The sequence below is a fragment of the Halichoeres trimaculatus genome, unplaced genomic scaffold (assembly GCF_033239565.1).
Source record: "Halichoeres trimaculatus isolate MK-OKI-2021-1 unplaced genomic scaffold, fHalTri1.1 fHalTri1_scaffold_21, whole genome shotgun sequence".
Taxonomy (NCBI): Eukaryota; Metazoa; Chordata; class Actinopteri; order Labriformes; family Labridae; genus Halichoeres; species Halichoeres trimaculatus.
The window spans coordinates 4374489-4387091 of record NW_027437199.1 but is presented as its reverse complement, the minus strand read 5'-3'; the positions used below and the strand labels follow the sequence as shown (position 1 = coordinate 4387091).

Sequence of the window (12603 nt, the reverse complement as noted above, 5' to 3'; positions counted from 1 at the left end):
GTTTTTATGGAGCATCAATTCAAAGACGTAGAGGAAAAAGGAAGCAGTGACTTGCAGTGTAGAAATGTTGGAGAGAGTTTTGAATCAGTATCTCGGTCATAAACTGTAAAAAAATGAACGTCATCTTGCTCGGCTCGAAGTGAAGTCTCCACAAAAGCTGCTCCCCCTGGTGGCTGGCTGCAGTATAGGTTGAAAATACAGCATTCCAGCCATTCCAGATGGGCTGTGGTCAAACTTTAAGAAATTAATACACCTGGTAGAAATGTTTCTCACGTCTGATTGTTGTGGTGATTTGAAGATATCATTTGGCTGTCTTGTATTCTGGTCCTCTTTTTCTGAAAAGCTTCGTTTTCATTAGTTATAAGAGGTTAAAAACGAGGCTTTATGTAACGCTTAACGATGATTGACAGCTGACGTTCCCGTGTATTTTTTTCGGGGATTGTAAAATATGTCGGGAGGTAGAGTCAAGAAGTGATTCAACTCTCGTAAGAAAAAAAAAAAAAGATTACAATGATAAATGGCGAGCCACGCTGTCCACTCTATATACAGTCTATGATCTGGACCAGCAAAGAAGTTAGACACTTTTAGGATGTCCTCAGGTCTTTAAGTCGCTGTCGAAAATTACTTGCAAACACCTCTCTGCACAAAACCTCCTTCAATTAAAAAAAAAAAAACATATTTAATGTAGTCAATGTCACATTCAAAACAGAAGCGCAGGAATTTTACACAGAAATCAACTTTTTTTGCCCCCCAGCAAAAACCTGAGACCCATTGAAAACGGGTCTCACCATTGAAGAAACACTGTTCGAGCCCATCCACTCCACTTTCCACTTATCGCCTCTTCCTTGGTGCCATGTTGAGGTACCTAAAGGGTTAATCACATGATCAAGATCTGATAATGCCACTGTGGATTGGCTGAAATGTTACTCATGGTTTCACAACTCTATTAAACATCTTTTCTTGAGTGTCTGTTTTTTAAAAAAAGCATCCAGCTACAAATCTGGAGATGAACATGTTGAGTGCTGAGCCCCTCCCTTATCCAAAACACTTACAGACGGACAAGTTCTCCCCGCTCCCAGTGGTCTCTCCAAGCTGCAGTCAGAGCAGGCGACTGTGTACAAATGAATCAAGCTTTTACTTGTCTCTTAGTCATTTTTTAAGATGATTTTGTCTTTTTTTTTTGTGGCACTGGAATTTACTTGTTATTGATTTTTTATGTAAGAAGACTGTTCGGGGTGGAAAAATACTAAAGCTAAGAATTAAAACTAAGGATGGGTAGCTTTCACATGGAACCCATACTGTACCGACGCCTGATAAGTGAGTTTATGTGGTAATAAATATTAATTTGCCTCAGAATAAAATCACAAAGTTTTTCCAATTTAACATATTCATTTTTTCAGGGTTTCCCCTACTTTAATTTAGGGGAGGCGGCCTGCCCCCCAAACGGAGGCCCCCCGCCTCTGTTTGAAAGTCGAGTTAATTTTAGTTTCATACAGCGCCAGATCACAGCAGAAGTGATTTAGAGTTACCGCTCTCATAAATCAGGTCTACACCTTTTTTTTTTTTAATTTAACAGATTGAACAGCCTAATGTTACTCATCTAATTTACCGTACAGGATGTCGTTTGTTCACAGTTTTCCTTGCACTGTTTGTTGCACAGATCTCATGTGTCTGATTTCCGTGAGTCACGTTCACGCAGAAATCATAACACAGCCTTTATTCGTATGCCAAGTCCCAGCGCCTTTTCTGTAAAGATATCCACTTTTAAAAATTGCCTTATAACCCATTTTTATTCTTTGGTATTTAACCTCGGCGGGACTTAGTTTCTTTGCCCTTTTATTTTCTTTTATTCTCTTTTATTTGTTTTTATTTGCTTTTGCTTTTGTTGTTGTTTTTACTATGTTTTCTTTAATGTGTCTGTTTTTCCTTGTCTGTTTTTATCCTTTTAATTTAATCTACCTGTACAGCACTTTGTTTACAGCTGTGGTAATTTTTAAAAGTGCTCTTTAAATAAAGTTGGTATGGTATGCAGATGCAACACTCGCTCTTGTGCGCTTGTGCTGTAATGCGTCATCTTATTTTTCTTTTTTTGGTTACATTTAATGTTATAAAACAGGTATTGGGAAAAAGTATGGATGCTGGTACAGGTAGCGAACATTTCTAAGGGATCTTTAAAAAGCATGACCTGCCAATACCCATTTGGGTGGAAACCATTTTTTTATTCTTTTATTTTTTTAACCGACAGCTTAAATGTTCCAGTCTTATTTTATTGAAAACCATTGAAAAATACCTGTGAAACTATCAAATCTTTATGTTTTCACTTAAACAACCAATAAATCGCCTGAGTTTTAGGTCTCAGAGCAAAAAGCAACAATGGCTGTCAGACCTTCCTGGAGGTTTATAAGATCAGTTTCATATGTAAGGATGGGCTGATCATCAATCCTCGCCTCCCCTGACTCTGACGACCCTGTGACCTTTTCAGAAAAGAAACGATCACCGTATTTCTTCCCCTCTTAACAAAATGTGGGAAAATGCGACAGCTGATGATCTGAAGAAGTTCCTGAACCATGTGCACTTCATGCAACATTTCCATTCACGTCGTCTGCCTGCCGGACCAAATAATCCAAGCGTAGCAGCGCTCAATGTTCAGTGACGACTTAAGGCTGCGATGTTCAATCTGCATTTGAGCCTTTTTAAAAAAGACAGACTTTTCTAGGGCAGGAGAGGAAGTCTTACATCTGTTGACAGTAATACTGACAGTCCCTGTCTTCTCCAGGGCTTGTGTGTGTGTGTAAGTGTGTGTTTGGGTGTGTTTAAGTGTGTGCCGTCACAGCTGCAGCTCTCCTCTGAGACGCACACAAACACCCACACTGAAATAAAGATGCAAACACCCTGAACTTCCTTCTGCAAAACAAACCAGAGCTTTCCTGTACGCCTCCCAGAGGAAGGTGGGAGATTGTGTGTGTGTCAGTGTGTGTGTGTTTGTGTATCTTTCAGCTGTACAGTGTTCTTGTTGTTTTAAAAACTTGCTTCTTAGAAAAATAAATAGACCTGATATGAAGGCACAAAGGGAAATAATACTCCAACTCTATCGTTTCTAAAGGATTTGAATATAAAATAAAAGATTTAACACAAGTTTCACATAAAGAAAGTTAAACGTGGTTTAAAAATGTTAGAAATCAGATTGAAGCTCTTAGATAAGAAGATGTGAAGTGCAGCAGCAGGAACTTCTCATCTCAAACCAAACAAACACTGAAACTTTCAGGTTACACCCCGCGTTAGGAGCAGGACACATGACAGCTCTGATAAAACACAAACGCTCGAGTATAAATAGCCGGCATGTCGCTGCACTCAAGAGTGTTTGTGATAAAAATCAGCACGTTCCTTTATTTTTACAGCTGAACTACTTCCTGTATCAGTGGCGTTATCAGACTGCCCTTCCTGTATGTTCCCTCTCGCCTCACACACACACACACACACACACACACACACACACACACACACACAGAGCAGAGTTTCAGCTGTGTTTCTGTGTCCTAAGGTGAAATAATTGGCTCTATGTGTTGACACAGCAACTCCGCTTTAATGAAGTGCTTTTAAGAGAATTTTATATCACAGCCGCGTCTTTGTCTGAGAGGATCAATAAAACAGCACGCCGCCCCTGAGCACCCACGAGGTTTAAACGCTCATTAACACAACAGCAAGCTGACAGAGGGCAGACGTGTTTGATGTTTGAAGAAGAGGAAGACGTCTTTGTTTTCCTCAGTGTGATAAAACATCACCAGAGTGAGGCGTTTGAGAAACATGACGCTAACAATTCCCCATCGGCATCCTGACTGATTAGCGCTGAGTTAGCATCATTGATGTAGCCAGAAAACTCAGATTCAGAAAGACACAGTTTATAACTGCGAGCGCTCATGTTTCTGTTGAGTCTCAGCTTCACTGTAAACAGTAAGTTACACAGAGGCTTCACTCGGGCTATCTCTGCTTAGATTAGGTCAATTTTTTTTTCTCCCTTTTTTCCTTTTTTTTCCTTATTTTTTCTTTTTTTTGCCGAGAAAAAGAAAAAAAAGGAAAAAAAGAAGAAAAAAAGAAGAAAAAAAGAAGAAAAAAAGAAGAAAAAAAGAAAAAAAAAAGAAAAAAAAAAGGAAAAAAAAAAAGAAAAGAAAGAGAGAGAGAACAAAAAAGATTTGGTCAATTTTTTTTCCCTTTTTTTCTTTTTCTCAGCAAAAAAAAGAAAAAAAAAGAAAAAAAAAGGAAAAAAGAAAAAAAAGAAAAAAAGGAAAAAAAGAGAGAGAGAAAAATAAAAGATTAGGTCAATTTTTTTCCCTTTTTTTCTTTTTTTCCTTTTTTTTCTTTTTTTTGCCGAGAAAAAGAAAAAAAAGGAAAAAAAAGAAAAAAAAGGAAAAAAGACAAAGAAAAAAAGGAAAAAAGAGAGAGAGAGAGAAAAAAAAAAGATTAGGTCAATTATGTCTTTTAGCGCCCTCAAGTGTTGGGAATTGGTAATGAAAACTGCTTCCATTACGATATTTAGTTTGTTTTTTTAACACCAGACCATGTGAAACAGTTAAATAATGACAATAATGTCTACAGACTATATTCGGAGCCACATTTACTCATAAAATGCACATCACGTGGGTCAGAGTGAAACATTTTGCCCCCTGTTGGAGAAAAGTGGAACCTTTTTTCCAATCCAGGTTTTACTTGACGCTGTAATTTTTTGGCTTATCACATCCTCATGAAATGAGAGCATTGATGTTTCTGGTGGGTCTCAGTTTCACTGTAAACAGTAAGTTACCCCGAGGCTTCAATCTAAGAACACCAACTTTAAAAATAGTGGTGGGGTTTGCTCGATAACAATAACCCCACAACTGCAATGATTGATATTCATAATGCTGAAGAATCATAGGACAAAACATTGCGATTATGATTAACGCAAATAAATTTCCTCTGTGGTCAATAAGCTGCTGTTCGCGTTCCCCTCATACTAAGGAAACACCTATCCAACAGAAATTAATATTCAATTGTAAACTTTTAAATCCTGTGGTGATGCAGTAAAAAACAAAGACGGTGCATCAGAGGTCACACTCCGAGTCAAGAAGCTGAGAGCTGGGTGAGGAAAGCTATTCAAGTTTCATTTCTTTGTTAAAATATCGATATTCAGCATCACATATTGGTAATTTGTGGAGTTATGAAGCCAAAAAAGACATTTAATGGGGTCAAAGTTTGCTGAAATAATATCCAGGTTTGTTAAAGTGAAGAAGAGGAGAAAACAGCTCATGAAATGTTTGTTCAATGAGGGTCAGGTCAATCCTGCATTCACAGAAGTTAGAACACCGAATGCTTTCAATAAATCAAGTATAAAATGATTGAACATTATTTTTCTCTTGGTGACATCCTTGAAGAAAAGGAGCACACTGGTTTTTCACCTGTTATCACCTGAAGAGTGGAGAAAGAAAACAGGTGATGAAAAGAGTCTAAGTTCTTCTTACCTGTTCAGATTGGAGTGAACTCCGCTGACACCGCCTCTCCTCTCCTGCACAAAACACAGAAGTGACATTCATTATTAATCATACTGGTTATATTCAGCATCGCTAAGATTTCAAGGTCACTCATTAAGCCGGAGAATCGATTTAAAACCCTCTCTTTCAGTCACCTACAGTAATTTCCCAGAGGTTAACATCTGAAACTGTACAAAGAAACTTCATTAACACCGACGCTAAATGTTTTTACACAGTCACAGCCGGAGACAGGCAGGTCAGCGGTTTAAAAAGCTCGACTGCGTGGTGAAATCCACAGAAGAGCATTTTCAGCTTAACTCAGAGAGTTTCACAAGAACTCTCCCATGGGCTTCTGTAAGTGTTTCATCAGCCTGAGCGGTCAATTAGAGTTAAAACATGTAAATTAACTCAATTGAAGCCATGAGGTACAAAACTGCCATTTGAAGAAAGGTTAATTATGCAGAGAAATGGCTAAAAACTGAGGAGATAGGGAGTCAACTTCAGAGGAGTCGACTCCCACACTGCAGCTCCGCCAACAGTCGGGATATGCTAATTGGGCTTAATGGAGGCAACACTCAGCCGCCAACTTTTTCAATGACTCAGCCTAATCAGACTTTAGTGGCATGTGTAATCTAGGCCGGACTAATCAACCACCTACACTACCAATCATCTGTGAGTCAGTCCACACATCTGGCTGGGTGATCAACCGCAGATTCAAGACTTCAAAGTTAGCGCAGATTGAGCCGTTTCACAGAGGTCACGGTTGATCTGAGTCCTGAGAGCGCTCAGCCAACTTTCCAAACAACTACAGAGTGAAGGGTTTTTAATACAGTAAGCTCCAGCTGAGGTTAGCTGGATGAAACTTCAACACTAAAGCAGGAAACACGGAGGAACAACGGACCAGAGATTACAGGTGATCCAGGACGGGACTGGATCAGAATCCATGAACACAGATGTTTGGCTAAAACCTGCTCATTTTTATCGTTCTACAAACAACGCTCTCTCCTTCTGTGGACATTTTACCTTTTGTCTGGAGATTTGGGTTTAATATCCAAACTTTCAGACTGATGAATAATGCTACCTTTTAGCTCCTCTCAGAAAAACTGGTGCCGATGTTACGGAAAATCCTTCTTTTTTTAGACTCGGGGATCATTTTGCAAACAAAGGTTTTGGAAAAAAATCATGATTAACTGTAGACGGACAGAAACTAAATAAGCACTCTCATGAGCGCCTCCTACAGACATGTTAAAAACCACTGACTTCCATTGTAATGTCTTGATTTTTTTTCCTTTTGTGGTCACTTTTTTGGAAAACTTGCAGCATACTTGCTGTTAATGCAACTCTGGTATCTTGTTGTATTCCTGTATGTTTCTACTTTTTGCATGCTTGTATCGTTTCTGGATTTGCAGTAAGTTTCTCCAAATGAAGAAATTTGATGACATGAATGGATGGATGATGAAATTGCTGCTAGGCACTGCCCTGTTGCAGCAGCTCTCTGTTCTTTGTCAGTTTCTTGTAATTTTTTAATCTCTTTGTTTGTCACCTTTACATTTCAAGTAGATTATTACTTTGTCTTCAGTGATATTTTTACTATTTTTGCTCCTGTGTTTGTCTGGAGATCCTACATGTAAACATGGCTGCATTGCTTACATGTGAAATCAGCTGTTAGCAGCCTGTAGCATGTCAATGCTAACTGGTGCAAGGCCTGATGTTTCCCACAAGGTGAGGAGAAGGAGGTGAGGACAACGTGCTGGTTCTCAGGTGTGAGCTAAGAAGTGACGACATTGACCTGATCTTCCATCCATCATTATTGGGAACGTAAGATCTATCTCCAATAAGATGGACGAGCTAGCCGTGCTAACCCAGCAACAGAGGGAATACCAGAAGGCAGAGTAGCATCATGCTATTCACAGACATGACTAACAGAGCTAACGCCAGACACCAGCGCCACATTGGGAGAGCTTCACCTGCTGTGAGCAGACAGGATCCAGGAGACAGAGACTGAACAGACTGCTGAAGAAGCTCAGTCCTGGACCCTGTGGAGGTGGAGACTGGCTGACTGGACAATGATGGACAAGCTGTCATCATCTGTCTATCTATCAAATCATATCAACTCTTTCAACATTTCATGACACCTGCTGCTGGGATCAAATTCAAAATGGGTTTGAAAATGTTCAAAAACAGCTTAATTTCTCACTTTTAACATCCAGTATGTTTATTTTTGTGATATTTCAAATTGAAAACTCTGATTTCAATCTCTTGCAAATCCTCACAACTGGTTTTCTTCACATTGACTACGATGTCCCGACACTTTAAAACTGAGGTTTCCTACATCAGATTTAATTTTGTTGAACATAAAGTGCAGAAAAACGATGATTGGGGTCATACTGATCCTGGTTTTCCATGCATTTGCCTTTCTGCAGCGTCTATCCACAAGCAACACCAAAGGCTCTGTCAGTTATCCCATCTGACTCCAGCACTCATATCAAATACTTGATTACTGGTCAGGCTTTGCTCCCCCCCTCTCACCAAGAGAGGGACATTTGGCTCCCTTTAAAGCGGAGTCACTTATTAGAGAGGAAATGCGAGACAGTTGGAAGGGTTTTAACATATTCACTCTTTAATTAAGTGGATATTAAGCATCCACCCAACCATCTGCTGATCGATCCTGCATCCATCCAGCTGTAAACACAACCGTCTGCACCGCGCTGCACAACGTCCTTGGGACATAATAAAGCCATAACTCGATAAAATTCAGGAAGAAGTGCCGCGCATGTTTCCATATCTCATTATCTCGCGGATCACTCAAGTTTCATTTGCCGAGCGTTTGTTTTGAAAAGCGAGGCTCTTTATACGTTTTCATGTGATTCCCTAAAGACCCCCCCATATGTTCACCTCCAGAGGAATCAAAGAACAATTCAGACTCAAGGAGAAAGAAACGGTGACAGTGATACATGTCCTTTAGAGACTGTACACAGAAAAGGATAATTAAATATTTACTGTTCTACTTTTGGAGAAGCGCTTCTTCAATGTTTCTCCTCTTATCAAACAAAACTGAACCAAAGCTTTGTGATAGAGTGACAAGGAAATATTAGAAAGGAAACAGCGGATGATACAGGTGATTACATACATTGAAATCACTGATTTTAATAGTGAAACTGTTTTACTAAGGCTCCCTTCCTCCTTGGTAAGAAGGGGCTGCCAGCTGAGCTACCAGCGATGATTATCTCAACGATTCCTTCAGTTAAAAAACTCCAAAAAAGTTTTCTAAGTTAAATCAAATCATCAACAGAGGTCCCCAGATCTCCAAAACATCTAACCCTGTCATTGAAAATTGCAAGAAAGAACTTTTGCGCATTAGTCGGGGGTTTTTTTCAGTGCCCTTTGGCTGGGCTTCGGGGGCTGCGAGCTGATTTGCTGTTTGCCAGTTTCTTAATAGTAACATTGTTATAAATTGAAAAGATACCTTTGCTTTTCATGATTTAAATGATTTAAGAAAAGACATAAATTACAGCCTTTAAACTTGTAAAAACATTGAAAAAAAAATCCCTCGGTCTTCAGATCTTCACAGATTATGGGGGCTGCTGGCTGAGCTGGCTTTTTAAATTGGAGCTGAATTTTCTACTATATCTCATCATCCCAAATAAAAAGTTCATTGAGTCATTAAAAACAAAACAAATACTTAAAAAGTCCTTTTTTTCACATGGTCGTTAGCAATTTTGGAGAAGCCGGGAGCTGAGCTGCTGCTTACCAGTTTCTTCATAGTAGACTTGTGTTTAAATGAATGGATTCCACTGCTTTTCTCAATGCAAATGTTTTGAGTAAACAAATATATCGAGTCTTTAAAACTTGTAAAAACACTGAAAAAAAATGCTTGATCTTCAAATCTGTTACTGCACTTACACTGAACTTTAGGGGTTGCTGGCTGAGCTGCTGTTCGATAGTTTCTAAACAATCAGCTCGTTCTAAAGACAACATTCTTTTTTTGTTTTGACGCTGAGTTTTCTACTATGTTTCTGGTCATTAGCTATTTTTGGGGGCCTGTAAGCTGAGCTGCTGCTTGCCAGTTTTTTCATAGCAAAATTGTATTTAAATAAATGGATTCCTTTACTTTTCATGATTGAAATGATTTAAGTTAAGAAATATATCAAAGCCTTAAAACCTGTATAAACACTGGGAAAAAATTGCTAGGTCTTTAAATCTGTTACTGCACGCTGCACTTTCGCTGAAATCTAGGGGCTGCTGGCTGAGCTGCTGTTTGCTAGTTTCTAAAACAATCAGCTTGTTTTGACGACAGGATTTTTTTCAGTTTTGGTGCTGATTTTTCTACTATGTCTCTGGTCGTTAGCTATTTTTGGGGGGGCTGCGAGCTGAGCAGCTGTTTGCCAGTTTCTTCATAGCAAAATTGTTTTTCAATGAATGGATTTCTTTTCTTTTCATGATCAAATGATTTAAGTAAAGAAACAAATCACAGCCTTTAAAACCTGTAAAAACATTTTTTTTAAAAAAATTGCTTAGTCTTCAAATCTGCATAACTTTGGGGGCTGCTTCCTGAGCTGCCATTTGCTAGTTTCTAAAACAATCAGCTTGTTTCAAAAACAGGATTCTTTCAGTTTTCTTCCTTTCAAAGTTTTTAAATTGATGCTGAATTTTTTGCTGTGTCTTTTTTATCTTGAATGCAAAGTTTATTTAGTCATTAAAAACAATACAAACACTTAAAAAGTCACTTCTTTTCCGTGCTAATTTGCTAATTTTGGGGAGCTGCAAGCTGAGCTGCTGTTTGCTAGATTTTCAAATGCTAAGCTTGTCTTTCAGAAAGGGTTTTTAAAGTTTTTATGCTTCATAAAGACTGAAATTGTAGCTGAATTTTTCTACTTCTAGCTTTAGTTAGCTTGTTTTGGTTATTACTGAAGATCCAGAAAAGCCTGAAAACTTGAGGCCAAAACATGAATTATCCGCCTATTTTTATGTGCAGTATTAAACACAATCAAGTCTCGTCAAATCTTTCAAACAGCTAGCTGTCCAGTTATTCGTCTCTATGTTCTTCCATGATTAGCTAAATGCTGCTAACAAACACTAGCATGGATTTTCTGCAGGCGAAATCCAGCATCACCACAGTTGTTTAGTTATCAGCGTCGTAAAACTTGTTGAAATTATTAGAAAACGTCGCAAAATGACAGTCATACGAAAACGAGCGACTTCATCCCAACTGCCCTTTTTGCTGCCCCCTGGTGGCCAGATTCTCATTCTAATGCTTCACACACCCTGAAATCACCACTGCTTTAGACTTTCAATCAGTGGAGGTCAGTGAAGTGAACACTCTCCGGCTCGGTGTTTGGTTACTCGGTTACCTCAGGTATCTAGAAAAGCCCTGGTGGCTGAAAATCCAATAAGAGAAGGAGTTAACGCCTGCATTCTTGGAATTCCCCTCCCCTCGAATATCGACGCCTGTATCAAATGACTGTTGCCGAGAGAAAGAGGGGAAAGAAGGAGAGTGTGAAGGAATGGGAGGGAGTAAACACCCAATAAGCCGAGAGAACAGAGGAGCAGAAATACAATACAAGCCAGGGGAGAAAAAAGAGGAGATTCAGGCTCAACACGTGCAAACTGGAGCTCCTCTGCTGGATGACAGATGGAGAACAAGCGTCAGACGCTGTGATGTGATTTGCAGGTTGATATGTTTTTGCAGGAGGTGTATTTCATGATGCTTTATTACACTTTGAGTCTTTTAAATCAAAGCTAAACACACTCGCGCACACACAGAGCTACAGAGGGAGGAGAGGGGCCTTGTAAATCAGCGTTTTCTGGCTGCTTCTTATCTGAGAAATGCCAGCAATGAGAGCGGGGCGGTGCAGCCAGCTGAAGCTCTTTCCCTCTCTGTGTCTCTTCTCTTCTGCCTTTAATGACTCGCACCGAGCCGCTGCCTCAGCGAGCAGGGGGGAGCTGCCAGGTTGAGGTAAGAACAGCATCACAATGTGCAACTAATGATGAAACATCATGAAACAGCATTGTGTGCTGAGCTCATGTTTGAGCGTACAGTAACAACACACACGCACACACACATACATGCTGCTGAATTGGTTCGACTGCTTCTCCAATTTGAGGTCTAAAATTAACACCAGTCGTTATCCGAGCAGATTTGATCGGATTCCATGAAAGCAGCCGTCCAAACTCCTCTCGTTTTTCTTCCCAGCGCGGTTTGGCAGAGCGGGGTGTAAATTCTGCAGCAGACAGATATCCTTCTGAGTGTCTTATACGGCGAATGACTGACAGTTTGTCAATCAAACTTTTTAGCAGGAACTCTCCGGTTTGAGAGGGTTTATTTTTAAGAGTGCAAATCACGGCTGCTGTTCCTGACACTGTCAAATTTCTCCTCCAAGTATTAAAAACTCATCCGAAGTAACTCTTAAGAAGAAGCACATTATGCGGTTATTTGCAGATGATGTGGTTCTGTTTGCTTCTTCAGGCTGCGGCGTCCAGGACGACTTAGGGTTTGCAGCAGAGTGGGGGAGTGACTGGGATAAGTCCAAATCCGTGGCTCTGCCTCAGGGAGGGGAGGAAGTCTTTGCCCCAAATAAAGGAGTTCAAGTATCTCAGGGTCTTGTTCCAGAGTGACGGTTATGGGTTAATGTGGAGCCTGGAGGCAAAGCTTTCGATTTTTAACTTCCAACCCTCACCTTTTAGAGTGAGTTTCCTCCACTGAGGCTAGGCTTTAGAGATAAAGTCAGGAGCTTGGGCGTCCAGAGGGAGCTCAGAGGAGAGCTGCTGCTTTTTCACACAAAAAGGAGCAAGTGGATCTGATCAGGACGCCTCCTGGACAAGACCAAAGTCTGTCTGAGTCAGGTCTCACTGAGCTACATTTAGATTGTTTGTATAGAGCTAAAGCTCTGCACAGAAACTCAACAACTATTCCAGCTGATGTCTTTAAACAAACTGATTTATCAGGGTGTGAAAATGTCAGAGTTCAAAAGAAATGTTTTCAAACTTAGCAAATAGCCACTATACTTAGTTTTCAGACCCCTCTAGCAAAATCACCAAATCTAGTCACTTTTCTGGGGTTTGGAGGCTCTTCTTGTTCCAAACTACTCACAAATAGAGAATT

The 12603-nt window shown here is 39.8% G+C and overlaps 1 protein-coding gene across 1 annotated transcript in view; it reads right to left on the bottom strand.

The window, feature by feature from the left end:
• The window catches only part of LOC141810385 (plexin-B2-like), a 243342-nt gene that overhangs the window by 158607 nt on the left and 72132 nt on the right, over window positions 1-12603 (bottom strand). The window contains exon 2 of the mRNA XM_074697867.1: window positions 5493-5536. The gene's annotated coding sequence lies outside the window, so the exon portion shown is untranslated. The remainder of the gene's footprint in view (window positions 1-5492; window positions 5537-12603) is intronic.